The following is a 22,508-nucleotide window of genomic DNA, read 5'->3' on the forward strand; positions in this document are numbered from 1 at the left end:
GGAGGCTATATTCGTCTTCGCTTTTCATTCTGCAGCCAATATATTCTTGTTACTATAAGGTGCATCATGGGCAACTTGCCACTAGAGTGGATTAAGTGACTGCCCTATGCGTGAAACACTGACCCATATAAGCACTGAGGTTCTTATAAGAAAGGCCTTAAAATGAGTTTGATACAATCGATCAAAAGTTAACTCCCCCTTTCATCCTAAAACCCTGTGCAGTCATTCTTTTAGAAGGCAACAGATTATTTTACTTTAGTGGTTAAGATTGACTTCCATGGTGTTTATCGCCCCCTAGTAGAGCTTTCTGGTATTTATAAAGAATGCGCGAAAACATGAAGTGGAGTAGAATTGTCATTCTGCACGCAACGCAGCCAGGCAGCTTAAAACAACGCTACGTTACAGTTATTTCAGTGCAGCTATTTCTTATCACACTTCAGCCTCGGAAAACATTTGTTTGTGAGTTCAATTCCAGCATATTGCTAGTGTTGATACTATTGTTATTGATAGAATTGCTTACTTATCAACGTTAGTTGGTTACATTTACTCACGCAAATTGCCTTTCCTTTCATGTACGCCGTCAGCTGTGTTAGTTTTCTCGTGCGTCATGTAAGCAAATTGTTAAACATACTATACTATAGTTTTGTTACTGTTTCTAGTGTAAATGCTCTGTTATTGAACAGAGGTGTTTGCACATTATTAGAGTAATGAAAGGAGTTGGCTAGTAGCTACTCAAATGATTATTATCTATTTGGTTTGTCTTCACGTGAGATACATGGCACTTGCCATGTTATTTGCCTGATATTTTTGCAACTTCAACTTGAAATGTATAATGTACAGAGACAGCAGCAATTCATGTGAATTGAATACTAATTCTAAATTGAATAATAAAGTACAGTGGCAAGAAAAAGTATGTGAACCCGTTGGAATTATCTGGACTTCTGCTTAAATTGGTCCTAAAATTTGATCTGATCTTCATCTAAGTCACAACAACAGACGAACACAATACGCTTAAACTAATAACACACAAACAATGACACGTTTTCATGTCTTTAAACACACCATGTAATTCACAATGCCAGAGTCTCCTGTCTGTCCTGAGCTGCCAGTCTCCAGTCTGTCCTGAGCTGCCAGAGCTGTCGGCCAGTCAGAGCTGCAAGAGCCGTCCGTCACACCGGCGCTGCCAGAATCGCCCTTCACTCCGGAGCTGCCGGAGTCTCCCGTCCGTCCGATGCTGCCGGAATCTCCCGTCCATTCGGGACCGGGGGCTAGGGTCGGCGTTTTTAAGAGGCCACGGAGGCGGATAAAGAGGGGGAGAAAATCTATGATGAAGTGGGGTCCACGATCCGCGCCAGAGCCGCCACCGCGGACAGACACCCACCCAGACCCTCACATATAGGTTCAGGTTTTGAGGCCGGAGTCCGCACCTTTGTCACGTTCTGACCTTAGTTCCTTTGTTTTGTCTTTGTTTTAGTACGGTCAGGGCGTGAGTTGGGGTGGGCAGTCTGTTTTTCTATGTTGTATTTTGCGTTTGGCCTGCTATGGTTCTCAATCAGAGGCAGGTGCCGTTAGTTGTCTCTGAGAATCATACTTAGGTAACCTTTTCCCACCAGTGTTTCGTGGGTGATTGTTTTCTGTGTCTGTGTGTTCCACACGGAACTGTTTCCTTTTTCCTTTCTGTCTTTCAATTTGTTATTTTGATTGTTGGACAAATTACTTGTGTCATGTACAAAGTAGATATCCTAGCCGACTTGCCAAAACTATAGTTAACAAGAATTTTGTGGAGTGGTTGAAAAACAAGTTTTAATGACTCCAACCTAAGTGTATGAAAACTGCCGACTTCAACTGTGTTTTGCAGTTTCACAACATAAATGTTTTCAATGTATTAATTCAAGAAAATTCATACCTTGGGAGTTTTATTGAAGGCTCAGTTGTTAGCTATCTGTCTCGTTTTGCATGGGAACGCAATTCCAGGGCAGAATAAACCCCCAGAGTGTAATCAAAGTCTAAAGAAATATGTGTTTGTCATGCATGTCCTTTATTATAGACATCACAGACTCCACTTATCCCCCTAGCTTTGTCCCCGTTGGAGAACCCTTTTTGGTGGTGAAAAATATTGTACCTTGCATTTGTGAAAAGGTTCCAGTTGGATCCAAAAATAGTTATTTTCAGAGGGTTCTCCTGTGGCGACTATTGAAGAACCCTTCATGGTTCTAGGCTGTCGTTTCTTTTCTAAGAGTGTTTCATATCTACTAGATATCTACTAGATCCGGGACAGGGCAGGGGCTGAGCGTCAGCTGATTTCTGTTCCTTAGTTCCTTCAACTCAATGACTGACCTTCGACAACCAGGTATGTAGGCTACACCTACTGAGCAATCATTGGCAGTAATGGATCACGATACCAACGAAAGAAGAGATAGCCAGCAGACACTGCAGTCCCTCTCAGTTGCCAATTGTGGTCCCAGTTGTTTGGAAGCATGAAGCGAGATACAAATCATGTAGGATGGTCCATTAATCACATCTCTCTGGCACCGCTTATAATTCAACATGATGTCACTTGGCCCTGATGCATTGATGTGTCAGTTTGTCAGGCTTATCTGCCATGCTAGCCTAATTGTAGCTAGCATGCATACTGGCGTGTGACAGAAAAATTACATATTTAACTGATTTGTTGGATATTAATAGTTAGCAAGTAATACTTAACAAATAGGAAGACATTTCTGTCCTTTCTGCTAATGTTGTGTTTTTATGGTATCCACTCTAGTTCCCTGCAGCTAATCTGGGCAAATGGTCTCTTGAGATGGCTTGAGATGACAAATGAGTTAAAGACTGCATTACATAGACAATAATGTGTTTTAGTAGAGATAGTTTAGGAGTAGAACAATCTCTCATCATCTCAAAATCATCCTTGCATCTGAGAAACGAAGACAGGGTGGGGTTAAGACAACACCCCGCCATGCAGATAATGACACAATGAACCCAGAGTGACTTATGATGCCCCATGGGAGGGGTGGAACCACTCAGTCCAACACTCAAGGATGTGGTTTCGACCAGCCTCATTATCGCACATTACTGTTAGTCCACTGTAGATTTGGATGAGATCAAGGGCAAAGACCTACCAGACTACTACAATGGCAACGCCAATACTGCTTTTGACAGTTAAGTTTTGAGCAATGGACATGAGGGAGGAATATATATATAGAGTTCCTAGCGAAAGTATTCGGCCCCCTTGAACTTTGCGACCTTTTGCCACATTTCAGGCTTCAAACATAAAGATATAAAACTGTATTTTTTTGTGAAGAATCAACAACAAGTGGGACACAATCATGAAGTGGAACGACATTTATTGGATATTTCAAACTTTTTTAACAAATCAAAAACTGAAAAATTGGGCGTGCAAAATTATTCAGCCCCTTTACTTTCAGTGCAGCAAACTCTCCAGAAGTTCAGTGAGGATCTCTGAATGATCCAATGTTGACCTAAATGACTAATGATGATAAATAAATACAATCCACCTGTGTGTAATCAAGTCTCTGTATAAATGCACCTGCACTGTGATAGTCTCAGAGGTCAGTTAAAAGCGCAGAGAGCATCATGAAGAACAAGGAACACACCAGGCAGATCCGAGATACTGTTGTGAAGAAGTTTAAAGCCGGATTTGGATACAAAAATATTTCCCAAGCTTTAAACATCCCAAGGAGCACTGTGCAAGCGATAATATTATAATGGAAGGAGTATCAGACCACTGCAAATCTACCAAGACCTGGCCGTCCCTCTAAACTTTCAGCTCATACAAGGAGAAGACTGATCAGAGATGCAGCCAAGAGGCCCATGATCACTCTGGATGAACTGCAGAGATCTACAGCTGAGGTGGGAGACTCTGTCCATAGGACAACAATCAGTCGTATATTGCACAAATCTGGCCTTTATGGAAGAGTGGCAAGAAGAAAGCCATTTCTTAAAGATATCCATAAAAAGTGTCATTTAAAGTTAGCCACAAGCCACCTGGGAGACACACCAAACATGTGGAAGAAGTTGCTCTGGTCAGATGAAACCAAAATTGAACTTTTTGGCAACAATGCAAAACGTTATGTTTGGCGTAAAAGCAACACAGCTAATCACCCTGAACACACCATCCCCACTGTCAAACATGGTGGTGGCAGCATCATGGTTTGGGCCTGCTTTTCTTCAGCAGGGACAGGGAAGATGGTTAAAATTGATGGGAAGATGGATGGAGCCAAATACAGGACCATTCTGGAAGACAACCTGATGGAGTCTGCAAAAGACCTGAGACTGGGATGGAGATTTGTCTTCCAACAAGACAATGATCCAAAACATAAAGCAAAATCTACAATGGAATGGTTCAAAAATAAACATATCCAGGTGTTAGAATGGCCAAGTCAAAGTCCAGACCTGAATCCAATCGAGAATCTGTGGAAAGAACTGAAAACTGCTGTTCACATATGCTCTCCATCCAACCTCACTGAGCTCGAGCTGTTTTGCAAGGAGGAATGGGAAAACATGTCAGTCTCTCTCGATGTACCCTAAGCGACTTACAGCTGTAATCGCTGCAAAAGGTGGCGCTACAAAGTATTAACTTAAGGGGGCTGAATAATTTTGCACGCCCAATTTTTCAGTTTTTGATTTGTTAAAAAAGTTGAAATATCCAATAAATGTCGTTCCACTTCATGATTGTGTCCCACTTGTTGTTGATTCTTCACAAAAAAATAGAGTTTTATATCTTTGTTTGAAGCCTGAAATGTGGCAAAAGGTCGCAAAGTTCAAGGGGGCCGAATACCTTCCCAAGGCACTATATATATATATATATATATATATATATATATATATAATAACATGGGGCATCAGATTTGGTTTTGACCTTGACTAAACGATGCAGCATTTGCTCATATTTTTGTTACCTTTAATCAGGCTTAAAGTGGTGGAAGCTATTTAAAGTATTCATAACTCTGGGTCATTTGGCACATTAATTAACATCAATATAATTCAATTGAGTCTCCGACAAATTAACTTATAGTGCCACACTAATAAGGTGTCTGTGATACCACTGAAGAAATCGTTGCTCGGGTGCTCCTTGAAGTGGAGGATCACACATGGGCATGTTACAAGTGAACACAACACACATACAACCACGAACACCAATGCAGTATACTGAGATACTAAAAAACATTCCGAACACCTTCCTAATATTGAATTCTTAATTCTTTGGGCATGGACTCTACAAGGTATCGAAAGCATTGGAGCCAATGTTGACTCCAATGCTTTCCACAGTTGTGTCAAGTTGGCTAGATGCTTTTTGGGTGGTGGGCTATTCTTTATACACACGGGAAACTGTTGACCGTAAAAAACCCAGCAGCATTGCAGTTCGTACCACAAACCGGTGCCACTAGCACCTACTACCATACCCCGGTCAAAGGCACTTAAATATTTTGTCTTGCCCATTCACCCTCTAAATGGCACACACACACACAATTCCATGTCTCAATTGCCTCAAGGCTTAAAAATCATTCTTTAACCTGTCTCCTCCACTTCATCTACACTGATTGAAGTGGATTTAACAAGTGACAACAATAAAAATCTTCTTGGTGACAGGGGGGCAGTATTGAGTAGCTTGGATGAATACGGTTCCCAGAGTAAACTGCCTGCTACTCTAGCCCAGATGCTAATATAAGCATATTATTAGTAGTATTGGATAGAAAACACTCTGACATCTCTAAAACTGTTTGAATGATGTCTGTGAGTAAAACAGAACTCATATGGCAGGCGAAAACCTGAGAAAAATCCAACAAGGAAGTGTGAAATCTGAGGCTTGTAGTTTTTTTACTCAGCCCCTATTGTAGATACAGTGGGATATTGGTTATGTTGCACTTAAGGCTTCCACTAGATGTCAACAGTCTTTAGAACTTGGTTTGAGGATTCTACTGTGAAGGGGGGCCGGATGAGAGAGGAATGAGTCAGGTGTCTGGCAGATTGCCACAGGCTCTGAGGCGCGGTCACGAGAGAGTTAGCTCTCGTTCCATTGCTTTTCTACGGACATAGGCATTCTCCGGTTGGAACATTATTGAAGATTGATGCTATACTTAGTTTGACAAGTTTCTATGGGCTGTAACGGAACTTTTTGAACTTTTGGTCCAACGTTCGGTCCTCTGATCCGTTTCGCCTCTCCTCTTCGGAAGAAGAGGAGGAAACTCATTACACAGCCCCTATTGTAGCGGGACCTGAACGCGCTTTTGGATTCCGGACAAGTTTCTATGGGCTGTAAGGAACTTTTGAACTTTTGGTCCAACGCTGACGGACCTGTTTACCAAACGCCCTCACAAAAGAAGCTATTTGGACATAAATGATGGACATTATAGAACAAAACAAACATTTATTGTGGAACTGCGATTCCTGGGAGTGCATTCTGATGAAGATCATCAAAGGTAAGTGAATATTTATAATGCTATTAATGACTAATGTTGACTACCCAATATGGCGGATAACTTTTTGGCTGCTTTGTTGTCTGAAAGCTGTACTCAGATTATTGCACGGTTTGCTTTTTCCATAAAGGTTTTTTTTAAATCTGACACAGCGGTTGCATTAATAAGGACAAGTATATCTCTAATTCCATGTATAGCAGTTGTATTTTCATCAACATTTATAATGAGTATTTCTGTAAATAGATGTGGCTCTCTGCACAATCACTGCATGTTTTAGAACTACTGAACGTAACGCACCAATGTAAAATGAGATTTGTTAATATAAATATGCACTTTATCGAACAAAACATACATGTATTGTGTAACATGAAGTCCTATGAGTGTCATCTGATGAAGATCATCAAAGGTTAGTGATTCATTTGACCTCTATTTGTGATTTTTGTGACTCCTCTCTTTGGCTGGAAAAATGGCTGGGTTTTTCTGTGAGTTGGTGGTGACCTAACATAATCGTTTGTGGTTCTTTCGCTGTAAAGCATTTTTGAAATCAGACACTGTGGCTGGATTAACGAGGATTTTATCTTTAAAATTGTGTAAAATACTTGTATGCTTGAGGAATTTTAATGATGTTTCGAATTTGGAGCCCTGCACTTTCAGTGGCTGTTAGCGAGGTGGGAAGCTACCGTCCCATCCCAGAGAGGATAAGAGATCATAGATTTCACTCATCAAAGGGGGAGACACCCTAGAACCAAACTGTTACAGACCGAAATCTATCCTACCCTGCCTTCCGAAGGTCTTTGAAAGCCAAGTTAACCTCTCTGTCTCTGTGTGCCAGTCAAGCCTCTTGTTACGCAGCCTCTCCAAGATGGAGTTTGGCCAATGGTGGTGGATGGGGATGAGAATTGAGAGCGTGAGGACAGCATTGCCATTTGTAAGGGCCCAGGGTAAATATTGCATGTTGTTGGTGCCTTGTACCTAATTGTTAGACCTGGATCAATTGTACAGCTGGCTGCAGTTGCTTCTCCCGCTGGTGTACTCAGAGAACCCCCTGTGTGTGGCTCAGTCAGTGACCACAGACACACGACGGAAACAGACACACACATACGTAGGCACGCACGCATACAGACATGCACACACACAGTAACTCTCTCCAATAAACACACACACACACACATGCACACACACAGTAACTCTCTCCAATAAACACACACACACACACACACACACACACACACACACACACACACATGCTATATCTAATTGAAGAGGATTTTATGAGGTGCCATTCAACTTGCATGGAAAGGCTCTTGGCAAGGCATGTAGAACCCTGTCTGAAACTTTGGATAGGATAATAATAGTCAGGGTTGTGCAATGTCAATGCCATTTTATGTAGGGCAATGTCAATACCATGTGCTAATGCCTTTCTGGTATATAAGGAGGACCAATGTGAATCGCACAACAAGGTAGTTGGGATAAACTCATTATTTGTCTCGAATTAAACCAAAAGTCCAAGAAAGTCTCCCCTGAAATCAGTGGAGACATTCTTGGACTCTCGGTTTAATTCGAGACAAAATGCACTTGCCTTCCAGCTTTGTCCCATTGTTTTCCGGATTTACTATCAAAAGTTTCCGGGAAGTCAGAGAGCCGCGAATTATGCTGAGAAGCCTGGGAGAGAGTCATGGGATTCCATGGTGCAGCGGAGAAGGAGGGATTTCAGGCACTTGACTTCTCTACCCCAGCAGTTGTTCAGGCAGCTTAGAGCTGTGATACTCTGCCAAGACCAAATCACTTTCTTTTTTTCAAAACCTGTATCTGTATTCACTCACTAGAGTGTGTGGTCAGGTAATACATTTGTAGAATCCTGTTTTGTGTGAGACCTTTAATATTTTGGGGGGTTTTGATACAGCCACAGAGTGATATCATGTTTGCACAGACAGTCAGACACTGTAAGGTGATCAGTGGTGGATACAGAAGTGAAGATTGCCTCTCCGGGTGTTCTTTCATGTCCTGATAGGCTGATTAAAAGGCTGTGACCTGGGCATGAACCTGGCTTCAGTCACCACACAGGTGCATTGCTGATTGGTTACAAGTGCCATGCCCTGAGCTGTAAAGGATGCCAGAGCTGAAATCCTACTTTATATTCAAATTAATATACAATGCTGGTTTTGGTGTGATTCTAACCCTTTCTGTCCAAAGTGTACACTTGTACACTCATCCCACTCATGGAAAACAAGAATGGAAAGAATGGAAAACAACATTGTGTCAGTCACTCTGCCTTGATTGCAGGCCTGCTGCCAGCCAGTGTATCAGATGTAAAACCAGTTGGGCCAGTGTTATCTGGTGAACTCCATTAGACAGATAGTCAGGTAGCCATCCCCGCACCAATACAATCCACTTTCATTCACAGTCAAAAGGAACTCGATAGAAGATCAAGAGCCATTTCCCTGTTGACCCCTTTCATCTTAGCAATTGCATTTTGACACGTACACTACCGTTCAAAAGTTTGGGGTCACTTAGAAATGTAATTGTTTTTGAAAGAAAAGCACGTTTTTGTTGATTAAAATAACATCAAATTGATCAGAAATACAGTGTAGACATGGTTAATGTTGTAAATTACTTTTATAGCTGGAAACGGCTGATTGTGAATGGAATATCTACATAGGCGTACAGAGGCCCATTATCAGCAACCATCTGTGTTCCAATGGCACATTGTGTTAGCTACTCTAAGTTTATCATTTTGAAAGGCTAATTGATCATTAGAAAACCCTTTTGCAATTATGTTTGCACAGCTGAAAACTGTTGGTCTGATTAAAGAAGCAATAAAACTGGCCTTCTTTAGACTAGTTGAATATCTGGAGCATCAGCATTTGTAGTTTCGATTACAGGCTCAAAATGGCCAGAAACAAAGGACTTTCTTCTGAAACTCGTCAGTCTATTCTTGTTCTGAGAAATGAAGGCTATTCCAAGCGAGAAATTGCCAAGAAACTGAAGATCTCATACAATGTTGTGTACTACTCCCTTCACAGAATGCCACAAATTGGCTCTAACCAGAATAGAAAGAGAAGTGGGAGGCCCCAGTGCGCAACTGAGAGGATAAGTACATTAGAGTGTCTAGTTTGGGAAACAGATGCCTCACAAGTCCTCAACTGGCAGCTTCATTAAATAGTACCCGCAAAACACCAGGCTCAACGTCAACAGTGAAGAGGCAGAGTTGCAAAGACAAAGCCATATCTCAGACTGGCCAATAAAAATAAAAGATTAAGATGGGCAAAAGAACACAGACACTGGGCAGAGGAACTCTGCCTAGAAGGCCAGCAGATATTTCCTGCTGTCACGACTTCCACCGAAGTCGGTTCCTCTCCTTGTTCGGGCGATGTTCGGCAGTTGACGTTACCGGTTTTCTAGCCATTGCCGATCCAGCTTTCATTTTTCCATTTGTCTTGTTTTCCTACACACCTGGCTTCCATTCCCTCAGTATTAGACGTGTATATAACCCCCTGTTTATACCCTCTGTTATGTCTGTGTGTGGAATTGTTTGTTGTTTCGTGCATGTGCACGCTAGACTGGTTTGCGCTGTGTTATGTCAACCCATATTGCGTTTAGTGTTCTTAGTACCGTGTGTTTTGTTCGTCGAAATAAAAGGCTCCTTTGGCTACCCAATCTGACACCCTTATACTGCCAGTTAAGCATACCTAACACCCGCTACAATAGTCATTTACAACATTAACAATGTCTACATTGTATTTCTGATCAATTTGATGTTATTTTAATGGACAGAAAAAAAGATTTTCTTTCAAAAACAAGGACATTTCTAAGTGACCCCAAACTTTTGAATGGTAGTGTACATTTCCATTATTGAAGATTATTGTTAATGGTTTCTGAAGCATCAATGCATGTTGTATACTGTACATGGTTTATAAAAGCTTCATTAATACCAACGTTGTAGTTTGTTTAAAGGGAAACCAATAGGAATAGTTAATCACACGTACTAACTATGGACAGTCTGTCATGGTTGTCGTAAGAGCGGGACCAAGGCGCAGCGGATATTGAGTTCCACATATTTATTCCAAAGTGAAACTTAAGCCAAAACAACAAATCAAATAAATTAACAACGGAGCGTGACTACGTGGTGCACATGCACAAATACAAAATAATATCCCACAAACACAGGCGGGAAAAATAGCTACTTAAATATGATCCCCAATTAGAGACAACGATTACCAGCTGCCTCTAATTGGGAATCATACAAAACACCAACATAGGAAATATAAACTAGAACACAACATAGAAATTATAAACTAGAATTCCCCCTAGTCACGCCCTGACCTACTACACCATAGAGAAACAAGGGCTCTCTATGGTCAGGGCGTGACACAGTCAGAATTAGATTATGTTTCAACCCTTCTGGCAACTGCAGAATGGGAGCAGGGCTATGGTGGCATGTTGTAATACCATGTATTGTTCATTGTTTACAATTTTAGGCTAAGCTGTCAGGGGATTTGCTCATAACATGAACACTGCTCTGCTGCCAACATAATCGTGCCTACAAAATGTGTTCTATTGTTCTAGTTCTATTTTCATTGCTTTGTGTAAGTTGATTTTACCCTTCTCTGTTCGATATTCTGTCGACTTAACCATTTTCACACTTAAAACAGACCCTCACTCGTTTCACCTCGTCTGCAATAAGAAAACTGCAGAAAAGTCAAAGTGATCAGGACAGGACAGGGCACACCCTGTGATTGTGGATAATAGAACAGCCAAATAAAACTCCCCTAAATGAGGATGTGCAACAGGACCGTAACTTAGTCCGGGTCAGTTGAAACCCAAGTTTGCCTGATGATGAATCAAGGAGCAGAATATTTTATTATTTTTATTGAATATCCAAAACAGACAATATACTTGCAGTGAAGTCATCCAACAGACTCCTATTCTGAGCGACACACAGATTCATCCAGGGTCAACGCCCTGCTCAAGGGCACGTCGACAGATCTCCCACCAGGCCAAAAATGCAGGGACCCGAACCCTCCAAAACAACCCCCCCCACACAGTTCCCCAATATATGTACCTCAAACATCCGATACCCCTGCCACAGTCCCCCCCAAGAAAAAATAAAAAATACAATTAATTCCATTCCCCACCCCCAAGAACCCCCCCAATACACCAGCAACCAAGAAAATGAATTAATGAGAAAAAAGAAAAAGACAAAAGAAAACAGCAAACAACAATGCAAGAAAAAACAAAACTAAGGACAACTAACAGCAATGCCAAATGTATATGTTTGTGTGCATGTCTGGCACTATTACATGTGCGTGTGTCCGTGTATGTGTATATTTGAATGAGAGTATGTGTATATGCATGTGCACGGAATCAGCCTCAGGCAAACCGGCATTAGCTGTAAAAACACTGCCCCTCGGTGTCATTCAAACTTACTTTTTGTTTTATTTTGACTTTATTTGGGACTTTTATCTTTGCCCATCATTCTATCTCCTGCACAGCAACTCCACTCCCATTTGTCTCTGATTCCACATCCCAAACCTCAGCTTCCCTCAGCCCATCCCACCTATCTCTTCTGGCCACCCTCTTCGGAATTCTATGCAACATATATCATTCAACTATGCTGTGATGTTCAACGTACAATTTCAATCTACTATCTTATCGAATAGAATCCACAGATTGCAAGTTGAAGATAAATACTTTTACTACAAATATTAGTGTATTAGTAATTGACTGACCTGGTCTCTCCAGATCTCCTAACAGTACTATTTCTAGGATCAATTTTAGATCAATGCTATGCATTTTCAGCCATTCCTGAACCTGAGACCAGAAACAGGCTACCTGAGGGCAATACCAAAATAAATGGTCTATTGATTCGGTATCCTCACAACAAAATCTGCAGAGATTCGATGAGTTTATGCCCCAAGTATTAAACACTTTTTTGGTGGCAAGAATTCTACATAATAATTTTAGCTGAAAAGCACAAAGTCTTGAATCTTGCGTCATTTTATATATCAACTCATACACCCTGTACCATGGAATCGGTACATCGAAAATTGTAGCCAGCTCTGCAATGATTGTTTGAAGAAGAGAGATACTTTGAAAAAAGTATTATTTTCAATTAAACGTCAAAAAAAGGCAAAAAGGCCATTTTTAAAGTGATCTACTTGAGAACCATTTAGAGTTCAAATAAAACTTTTGAGAAAGTGAAGCTTTTAGAGAGAGGTTTAGTGCTTTTATATTTAATAATCTCAACCCACCAATTCATATTCATTGTATAGATAGGCACACTTTATTTTGTCTGGTTTAGCGTCCCAGATAAAGCAAAATATTTTTTGCTTAAATGATTTGAAAAAACGAATCATCAGGAGTAGGCAGCTCCATAAGTAAGTGAGTAAACTGAGATATGACTAAGGAGTTAATCAGGGCAATTTTTTCCATAAATAGACAGGTATTTACCTCTCCATGGTTGCAGGATCTTGTCTATTATTACAAGTTTTCAAGGAGCAGAATTGGTACACTCAGTCCATCACGAGGGAGACAAATATTAGCAATGGTATCTCACACAGTCTTTCCAAAGCCTGCGAGAAAGCTCTCCCTGCTACCACATTTGGTTCGTTGGAAGTTGTGGGAACGAAGCCATACAGTAGGTTTCCTGACGGGTACATTTTAAAAAAAAATGTTCTGAGAACAGAAGTGAACATTTAGCCTGTTCTGGTTTTTAGGTTGAAGGCAGGTTCGAAGAACATTTTACTTTGGTTCCTTGAAAGTTTTTATGGGATGTTTTATTAAAAAACACTCTTAGAATGGAAATGATAGGTTATCAACATTTTTTTTTATTGTGACTCGGCATCAGTGAGATTCAAACCTATAATCTTCTGTTCTCTATACATGGAATTAGTCCACTGCGCCACCAGGATGGAGCTTGCACGCCATGTTTTTTACATATTCAAAACTTTTCAGTTTAGTCTATTCAAACAGACCCCATTTCATAGGATGCAACCTGAACAGGATAGAGAGAGTTTTGTTGATGCTGAAAACGGAATGCATATTTTTTTAAGTAACATTCTTCGAATGTTCTCTTGTGGTTTTTATGGAAGGTTTTCTTAACGTTCTCGGAAACAATTTGAAAACATTACTTTAAATAGAACCTTGAGGAAACCTGAAGGAACATGATTTCCTAAGTACTGAAATTCCTACAGTAGGACATTGGTTTTTAACATTCTCTGAACTATTTGAGGACATTCACGATTTTACATTCTTTAAACGTTACCAAATTGAAATACAACGTAACCATGTCTGAACTTTTAGGAAAAGTTCTGTTAAAGTAATGAAATACAAAGAAAAAAAATATTTTTTGTCAAGTTACTTAAATGTGCAGAGAATGTTCCAAAGCCAAGCAACTATCCTGCACCATTTCCAGAAAGTTGTGGAAAGGTTGTAGCAAAATAACCATAGGACAACCACACTCTCACCATACATTATGAAACATATGGTTCTCAGAATGTTATGTGCTAACTCAGTAGCTACCTTTAAAAAAAACTTCTCAGCCCGTAGAGTGTGACAGTTATTTTGGTGATAGCTTAACTCATGGTTGGCATATACGTTCCATTTTCCCATAGAAAACTGCAGTCATTTTCACTGAAGTGAACCAGAGCGAATCACATGAAGTCAGAGGTGACAACAGCCTCTGCTGGACACAGCACTTTTAGGTCATGAGTTGGACTCCCCCATGCCTACTCCTCTGTTCTGCTCTGTTGAATAACTGACTGAGGGCAGAAGGCTGGCTTCCTGTGTTTTCCTTCCTCTCCACTCTGCACTGTAGTACTCACTCTGGGCTATGTGTAACTCAGATGTTTGTTGGGGGAGTGTGTGTGTGCATGAGTGGGTTCGTTCGTTCGTTCGTGCCAGGGTGGATCCAAAAAATGATTTTTGTTCCACTGTTCTGACTAGGAAAATAAAGTTCTGAATCGGTTCTAATTAAAAAAAAGTACAGGTTTATATTGATCCTTTGTTTCTTTTTTAACCTATGAAATCGACAGTTTTTTACATTTAGCTCATTAAATTACCTCACCAATCAGTACGGATAGAGCAGGCAAGCTAGTTGTTTACATGCGTGATGGACAGATAAGTGTAGCCTATGGCGCAAGATGTGACTGAAATGTAGTGGATGGGAAGAATGAGAGAGAGAGAGAGAGAGAGAGAGAGAGAGAGGGTTGGTGAGGAGGCTTGATGCGCTGTGCATCTTGTTATGACATGCATTCTCTGAATTAGAACCACAGAATTGTACCTAGGAGGAGTGGCTTCTATAGAGGAATTTTAAATCATTTGAGCTAGTTAGCTAACAAGCTTGAGCTAGCTAGCTAACACGCTTGTGTGTGTATGAAAAGTCTTACCTATTTGTAGTTAAGAGATCCAACGTGAAACGTTATAACTTGACCTATAGTAGTATAGTATCCTTAACTTGCTTTGAAAAAGGTAATCCATTCTTCTCTAGCTAATTTAAAATCTCTTTCTCTATTTTCTTAAAAAGAGATTGAACGGGATCTTAAAGCACTTGCAAATTCATAACATATCATACGAATTGCAAGAAACATTTATCGTGCAGGACGTAACATGTCATACAAAATGAATGACGTCGTATACAATTGTGCACCATTTTCAGAATCATTGAAAAGTGAAAGACTAAAGTTACATACATGGGATGCTTTAGTGAATTTCAGAATGTTAGTACAGTAGCCTGTGCATTTGAGGGGGAGGGGCAAGTAGCCTTAAACATGCACAAACACTGGCAAAGATTTTCAGCTTGCAGGCAGACACCGGAATATGTTTCTGAGTGACAGAGTGAAGGCTTTGCAAAGGCGCTTTGTTGTGTTTTTTTGTATGGATCACTTTCGTTCCCGGTTCCATTTCTGTTCTTTGGATCACTTTCTGTTCCGGTTCTTGGTTCTGTTCCCTGAACCGATTCTAACCCCTGATTTGTACTCAAATTCATGAGTGGTATGTGCCTTGAGATCTATTTGCTAGAGGTGCAGCTTGTGAGTGACAGAAGATTCTTTACCCTTTACTTGCTGCAGCTCAGACATTCTTTCTAATTATGGTTTGAGCGTGATTGACAGATCATCATTTTCTGATTCAGCAAAAATCCCCTCTGGGATGGGTTCTTCTCAGGCTTTTGACATCACGAGTGGAGATTTCCATTCTACTCCACCCAAATTGAGATGAGCAGAAGTATTTTTTTTCAAAGCCAGCAGATAAGTGTCTCATTCAGAGTTGGCAGGAGACACTGTTGAAATATGAGGGAAAATTGAAAAATCGCAGTATTGAACCTTTAAACTGCCAACTGCACGTTTAAAAGTATACATTTTTAAACACATGCACACTCACTCCTGCCCACTTTGCTTTGGAGAGGAAGAGAGTGATATATGGGAATAATGAGTCAATGACCCCTGGATATATCTGCATGCCAACCTGCCCATGACCCCTGGATACATCTCCATGCCAACCTGCCCATGACCCCTGGATACATCTCCTTGCCAACCTGCCCATGACCCCTATGTATACAGTATATCCGTGCCAACCCAAGGCGGCTTTGGGGAGATTTACTTCACACTGTGCCACAGTGAGGCCTGTTGTAAAAATTGAAAAAATACCAAATATCTCTCTCTCTCTTACCACCCCAAACTGCAATGTGTTGGGGCTTTGGGCAGAGACTTAATCATGCTTCTGGATCTTTTTCCAATCAGGGGATAAGAAAAGACAATGAATATATAGGTACTACAACAACTTGGGACATAGGGATAACAAAGACCACAAAGTCTTTGTTATCTTTGTCACCCTTAATTTTCTTTTTTCTTTTTACCAACCATGCACTTATTCAAATAGTTTATGTAGTGGGCATTGCTTAACACAGAAGTGTTATGCTTGGGAAAATATTCCTCATGTGTAAAAGATACCTGCTGTGTGTCATCTTCACACCCCACGGCTGTGTCTGAATTGGTTGAGTGAATTAAATTAATTGATGTTGTACTGTATTGGCCAGCTGCAGTGATGATGTGTGGTGATTATACGGCATTAGAGTGCATTACTATACAACCACGACTAAGATGTTGCCAAACATGCCAATTATGTGAATGTCAGTCATATGAAGAACCATTCATGAATGTACGCTTGTGTTGCACTATCAAGGCTGACACAATTTTAGTGAAGATAGATTGGTCAAATATTCTGCCAGCTTATTACTATGGAAGACTGCATGCATTCTTAGAAAATTACCATGAAAAAGCAACCGGTTTTGTCAGACAGTTCCATTACTATCTACCGCAGAATATTAATTTAACACTTGAGAAAGATTCCACATTTAGCTCATCCTGTGTTTAAGCTGAAGGTTATGCCAGAACATGCTTCTGACACAGAGTATCATTTTGTTGTGATAATGAATAACAGTTAAGAGACAGAGAGGATAAAGAATGTTTCAAGTGCAGCTCCTTGTGACACACTCTGAATTCTCCTTCCATCAACAAGGACACCAGCAAAGCAAACAAGCAAGCAGATGAGGTTACATAAAACCCCATTAATGTTCTTAAGCAGATGAGGCTATTTTGAGTGTACTGGCTCTACGCAAGATCAGGCTCCTGTGTGTGTTTTTTCTTTTAAATTCTTGCTTCTTCCTCTCTTCACAGATTATTGCTTTCCAATTAGAACACATTACGAAATGCAGGTCACAAATTTAGAGTGTCTCGTGTCGGAAACCTCAGAGGAGGGATGGGGGGAGCGGGGTCTTAGATTAGTCTCCCCCTCTTCTCCTCTTCTCTGTGTGGGTGTGTGGACCCTGAAATACCTTTTTTCCTGTGTGTAAGGCCTCAAGCAGGACCTGCTGTGCTTTTCTAGTATGATGCATGCGTTTCATTTAGCCATACTTGCAACATTTTTTCCCGCCAACAATTTGGCTCACGGGTGATTTTATGTGCCCCCCACTAGAGGTCGACCGATTATGATTTTTCAACGCCGATACCGATTATTGGAGGACCAAAAAAGCCGATACCGATTAATCGGCCGATGTTTTATTTTATTTGTAATAATGACCATTACAACAATACTGAATGAAACACTTATTTTAACTTAATATAATACATCAATAAAATCAATTGAGCCTCAAGTAAATAATGAAACATGTTCAATTTGGTTTAAATAATGCAAAAACAAAGTGTTGGAGTTGAATGTAAAAGTGCAATATGTGCTATGAAAGAAAGCTAACGTTTCAGTTCCTTGCTCAGAACATGAGAACATATGAAAGCTGGTAGTTCCTTTTAACATGAGTCTTCAATATTCCCAGGTAAGAAGTTTTAGGTTGTAGTTATTATAGGAATTATAGGACTATTTCCCTCTATATCATTTGACTATTGGATGTTCTTATAGGCACTTTAGTATTGCCATTGCCATGCAAATGAACTGAATCCCCCAAAAACATTTACACTGCATTTCAGCCCTGCCAGAAAAGGACCAGCTGACATGTCAGTGAGTCTCACGTTAACACATATGTGAGTGTTGACGAGGACAAGGCTGGAGATCACTCTGTCATGCTGATTGAGTTCAAATAACAGACTTGAAGCTTCAAAAGGAGGGTGGTGCTTGGAATCATTGTTCTTCCTCTGTCAATCATGGTTACCTGCAATGAAACATGTGCCGTCATCATTGCTTTGCACAAAAAGGGCTTCACAGGCAAGGATATTGCTGCCAGTAAGATTGCACCTAAATCAACCATTTATCGGATCAAGAACTTCAAGAAGAGTGGTTCAATTTTTGTGAAGAAGGCTTCAGGGTGCCCAAGAAAGTCCAGCAAGTGCCAGGACCGTCTCCTAAAGTTGATTCAGTTGGGGCACCACCAGTACAGAGCTTGCTCAGGAATGACAGCAGGCAGCTGTGAGTGCATCTGCACGCAGTGAGGCAAAGACTTTTGGAGGATGGCCTGGTGTCAAGAAGGGCAGCAAAGAAGCCATTTCTCTCCAGGAAAAACATCAGGGACAGACTGATATTCTGCAAAAGGTACAGGGATTGGACTGCTGAGAACTGGGGAAAAATCATTTTCTCGGATGAATCCCCTTTCTGATTGTTTGGAGTATCCGGAAAAAGCTTGTCTGGAGAAGACCAGGCGAGCTCTACAATCAGTCCTGTGTCATGCCAACAGTAAAGCATCCTGAAACCATTCATCGTAGGGTTGCTTCTCAGCCAAGGGAAGGGGCTCACTCACAATTTTGCCTAACAACACAGCCATGAATAAAGAATGGTACCAAAACATCCTCTGAGAGCAACTTCTTCCAACCATCCAGGAATAGTTTGGTGACAAACAATGCCTTTTCCAGCATGATGGAGCACCTTGCCATAAGACAAAAGGGATAACTAGTTGGCTCGGGAAACAAAACATCGATATTTTGGGTCCATGGCCAGGAAACTCCCCAGACCTTAATCAAATGGAGAACTTGTGGTCAATCCTCAAAAGGCGGGTGGACAAACAAAAATCCACAAATTCTGACATACTCCAAGTATTGATTATGCAAGAATGGGCTGCCATCAGTGGCCCAGAAGTTAATTGACAGCATGCCAGGGCGGATTGCAGAGGTCTTGAAAAAATAAGGGTCAACACTGCAAATATTGACTCGTTGCATCAACTTCATGTAATTGTCAATAAAAGCTTTTGACACTTGTGAAATGCTTCGGTATTCCATAGTAACATCTGACAAAAATATCTAAAGACACTGAAGCAGCAAACTTTGTGAAAATTAATATTTGTGTCATTCTCAAACTTTTGTCCACGACTGTACAGGTACAGTGATCGGTAAGCTGCTCTGACAGCTGATGCTTAAAGTTAGAGAGGGAGATACAAGACTCCAGCTTCAGTGATTGTTCCAGTCATTGGCAGCAGAGAACTAGAAGGAAAGTTGGCCAAAGGTGGTGTTGGCTTTGGGGATGACCAGTGAAATATACCTGCTGGAGCGCGTCCTACGGGTGGGTGTTGCTATGGTGACCAGTGAGATGTGATAAGACGGGGCTTTACCTAGCCAAGACTTATAGATGACCTGGAGCCAGTGGGTTTGGCAACAAATATGTAGCGAGGGCCAGCCAACGAGAGCATACAAGTCGCAGTGGTGGGTAGTATATGGGGCTTTGGTGACAAAACGGATGGCACTGTGATAGACTACATCTAATTTGCTGAGAAGACTGTTGGAGGCTAGGATCGGTAGGATAGTCCGTTTTATGAGGCAACATGAGTGAAGGAGGCTTTGTTGCAAAATAGGAAGCCGATTCTAGATTTAATTTTGGTTTGGAGATGCTTAATGTGAGTCTGCAAGGAGAGTACACAGTCTAACCAGACACCTAGGTATTTGTAGTTGTCCACATATTCTAATTCAGAACGTCCAGAGTACTGATGCTAGTCTGGCGGGTGGGTGCGGGCAGCAATTGGTTGAAGAGCATGCATTTAGTTTTACTGGTATTTAAAAGCAGTTGGAGGCCAGGAACGAGTGTTGTATGGCATTGCAGCTCGTTTTGGAGGTTTGCTAACGCTGTGTCCAAAGAAGGGTCAGATGTATATACAGAACTGTGTCGTCTGCTTCCAAAACTTCCAAAATAAAGGAATCATAAAGTGTCTTAATGGAATGGTGGGCCACCACAAGCCATAACAGCTTCACTGCACCTTGACAAGTGTCTGGAACTCTACTGAAGGGATGCGTCACCATTCTTCCATGGGAAATTCTGTGTTTTGTTGGCGGTGGTGTAAAATGTTGTCTCAGGCGCTGCTCCAGAAACTCAAGTGTTCAATTGGGTTGAGATCTGGTTACAGAGAAGACCATGGCATATGGTTTACATCATTTTCATTTTCATGCTCATCAAGACCATTCATTCAAACCATTGACTTCCTATTGTGTTCCCATAGCCATGGTAGCCAAAATAATGTTCTGCCCAGCATGTTAATACATAATGGCATGTTAATTGCTTAGTTAACTCAGGAACCACACCTGTGTGGAAGAACCTACTTTCAATCAAATAAAATAAATGTTATTTGTCACGTGCTGAATACAACAGGTGTCGATCTTACAGTGAAGTGATTACAAGCCCTTAACCAACAATGCAGTTAAGAAAAATATGTTTTAAGAAAGTATTTACTAAAATAAACACAAGAGAAAGAAAATGTGTAAATAGTCCGGGTAGCCATTTGATTACCTGTTCAGGAGTCATATGGCTTGGGGGTAGAAGCTGAAGCCTTTTGGACCTAGACTTGGCACTCTGGTACCGCTTGCCGTGCGGCAGCAGAGAGAACAGTCTATGACTAGGGTGGCTGGAGACTTTGGCAATATTTAGGGCCTTCTCTGACACCGCCTTGTGTAGAGGTCCTGGATGGCAGGAAGCTTGGCCCCAGTGATGTACTGAGCTGTACCCACAACCCTCTGTAGTGCCTTGTGGTCAGAGGCCGAGCAGTTGCCATACCAGGGGGTGATGCAACCAGTCAGGTTGCTCTTGATGGTGCAGTTGTAGAACTTTTTGAGGATCTGAGAATCCATACCAAATATTTTCAGTCTCCCGAGGGGGAATAGGTTTTGTCATGCCCTCTTCACGACTCTCTTGGTGTGTTTGGACAATGATAGTTTGTTGGAGATGTGGACACCAAGGAACATGAAGCTTTCAACCTGCTCCACTACAGCCCCATTGCTGAGAATGGGGGCGTGCTCAGTCCTCCTTTTCCTGTAGTCCACAATCACCTCCTTTGTCTTGATCACGTTGAGGGAAATGTTGTCATCTTGGCAACACACTGCCAGTTCTCTAACCTCCTCCCTATAGGCTGTCTCATCATTGTTGGTGATCAGGCCCACCACTGTTGTACCGTCGGCAAACTTAATGATGATGTTGGAGTCGTGCTTGGCCATGCAATCATTGGCGAAGAGGAAGTACAGGAGGTGAAGAGGGAGTATAGGATGGGATTAAACACGCACCACTGAGGGGCCCCTGTGTTGAGGATGGAGGACTCTGGTGGTCTGCTTGAAACATGTTGGTATATCAGACTCGATCAGGGACAGGTTGAAAATGTCAGTGAAGTGACTTGCCAGTTGGTCAGCACATGCTCAATGTAAATGTCCTGGTAATCCGTCACTGGTATAACCTGCTTTAGTTTCTGCTTGTAAGCAGGAATCCGGAGGATAGAGTTATGGTCAGATTTGCCAAATGGAGGGCGAGGGAGAACTTTCTTCTGTCCCTGTGTCTCTTGGTAAATAGTTTGGTCTACACCTTATCATGAGATACTCTATCTCAGGCGATCAAAACCTCGAGACTTCCTTAATATTCGATTTTGTGTGGCAGCTTTTATTTACAAATAGACACAGACCCCCACCCCTTGTCTCACCGAAGCAGGTGTTCTATTTTGCCGATGCACCGAAAACCCAGCCAACTGTATGTTATCTATGTAGTCGTAAATCCTTCGCGTCCATCTCGTTAAGAAATTATCTTTGTCCAGTACGAGTTGAGTAATTGCTGTCCTGATATCCAGAAGCTCTTTTCAGTCATAAGAGACGTTGGCAGAAATATTATGTACAAAATAAGTTACAAATAACGTGAAAAAACACACACAATAGCACAATTAGTAAGGAGCCCTTTAAACAGCAGCCATCTCCTGCGGTACCATCTCAGATATACAATATACTTTGTATCCCTCGTTTTCGCGTGTTTCCATTATTTTGGCAGCTACCTGTATATGTGATTGTATACAAATGTAAGCAAGTTCTAAAATTGTGTTTTAGTCAAATATTATATATGTTTGGGCTTCTTACGGACAATTTTCAGTCTACAAATTATTTGTAATTATCATCCAGCCCCCTGCTCAAGAACAAATTGGCCTGCAGCTGAATCTAGTTGATGACTCCTGGCCTATAGGGATATTTATGTATATACTGCATATGTTTCCCTAGGTATGTAAATAGCCAGGGTATTCAGAAGGGAAAGGGTGCAATACATGGGAATATATTCTTTATAGCCTACATGACATAATGTACATTAACATTTGTACTTCAGGTTCAATAGAACCAGTCCTGA

The 22,508-nt window shown here is 41.2% G+C and overlaps 1 protein-coding gene across 1 annotated transcript in view; it reads left to right on the forward strand.

Moving 5' to 3' along the window:
- LOC118365165 (corticotropin-releasing factor receptor 1) overlaps window positions 1-22,508 on the forward strand; it is a 156,718-nt gene that overhangs the window by 31,227 nt on the left and 102,983 nt on the right. The window lies entirely within an intron of this gene.

The sequence above is a fragment of the Oncorhynchus keta genome, chromosome 32 (genome assembly GCF_023373465.1).
Source record: "Oncorhynchus keta strain PuntledgeMale-10-30-2019 chromosome 32, Oket_V2, whole genome shotgun sequence".
NCBI classification, from domain to species: Eukaryota; Metazoa; Chordata; class Actinopteri; order Salmoniformes; family Salmonidae; genus Oncorhynchus; species Oncorhynchus keta.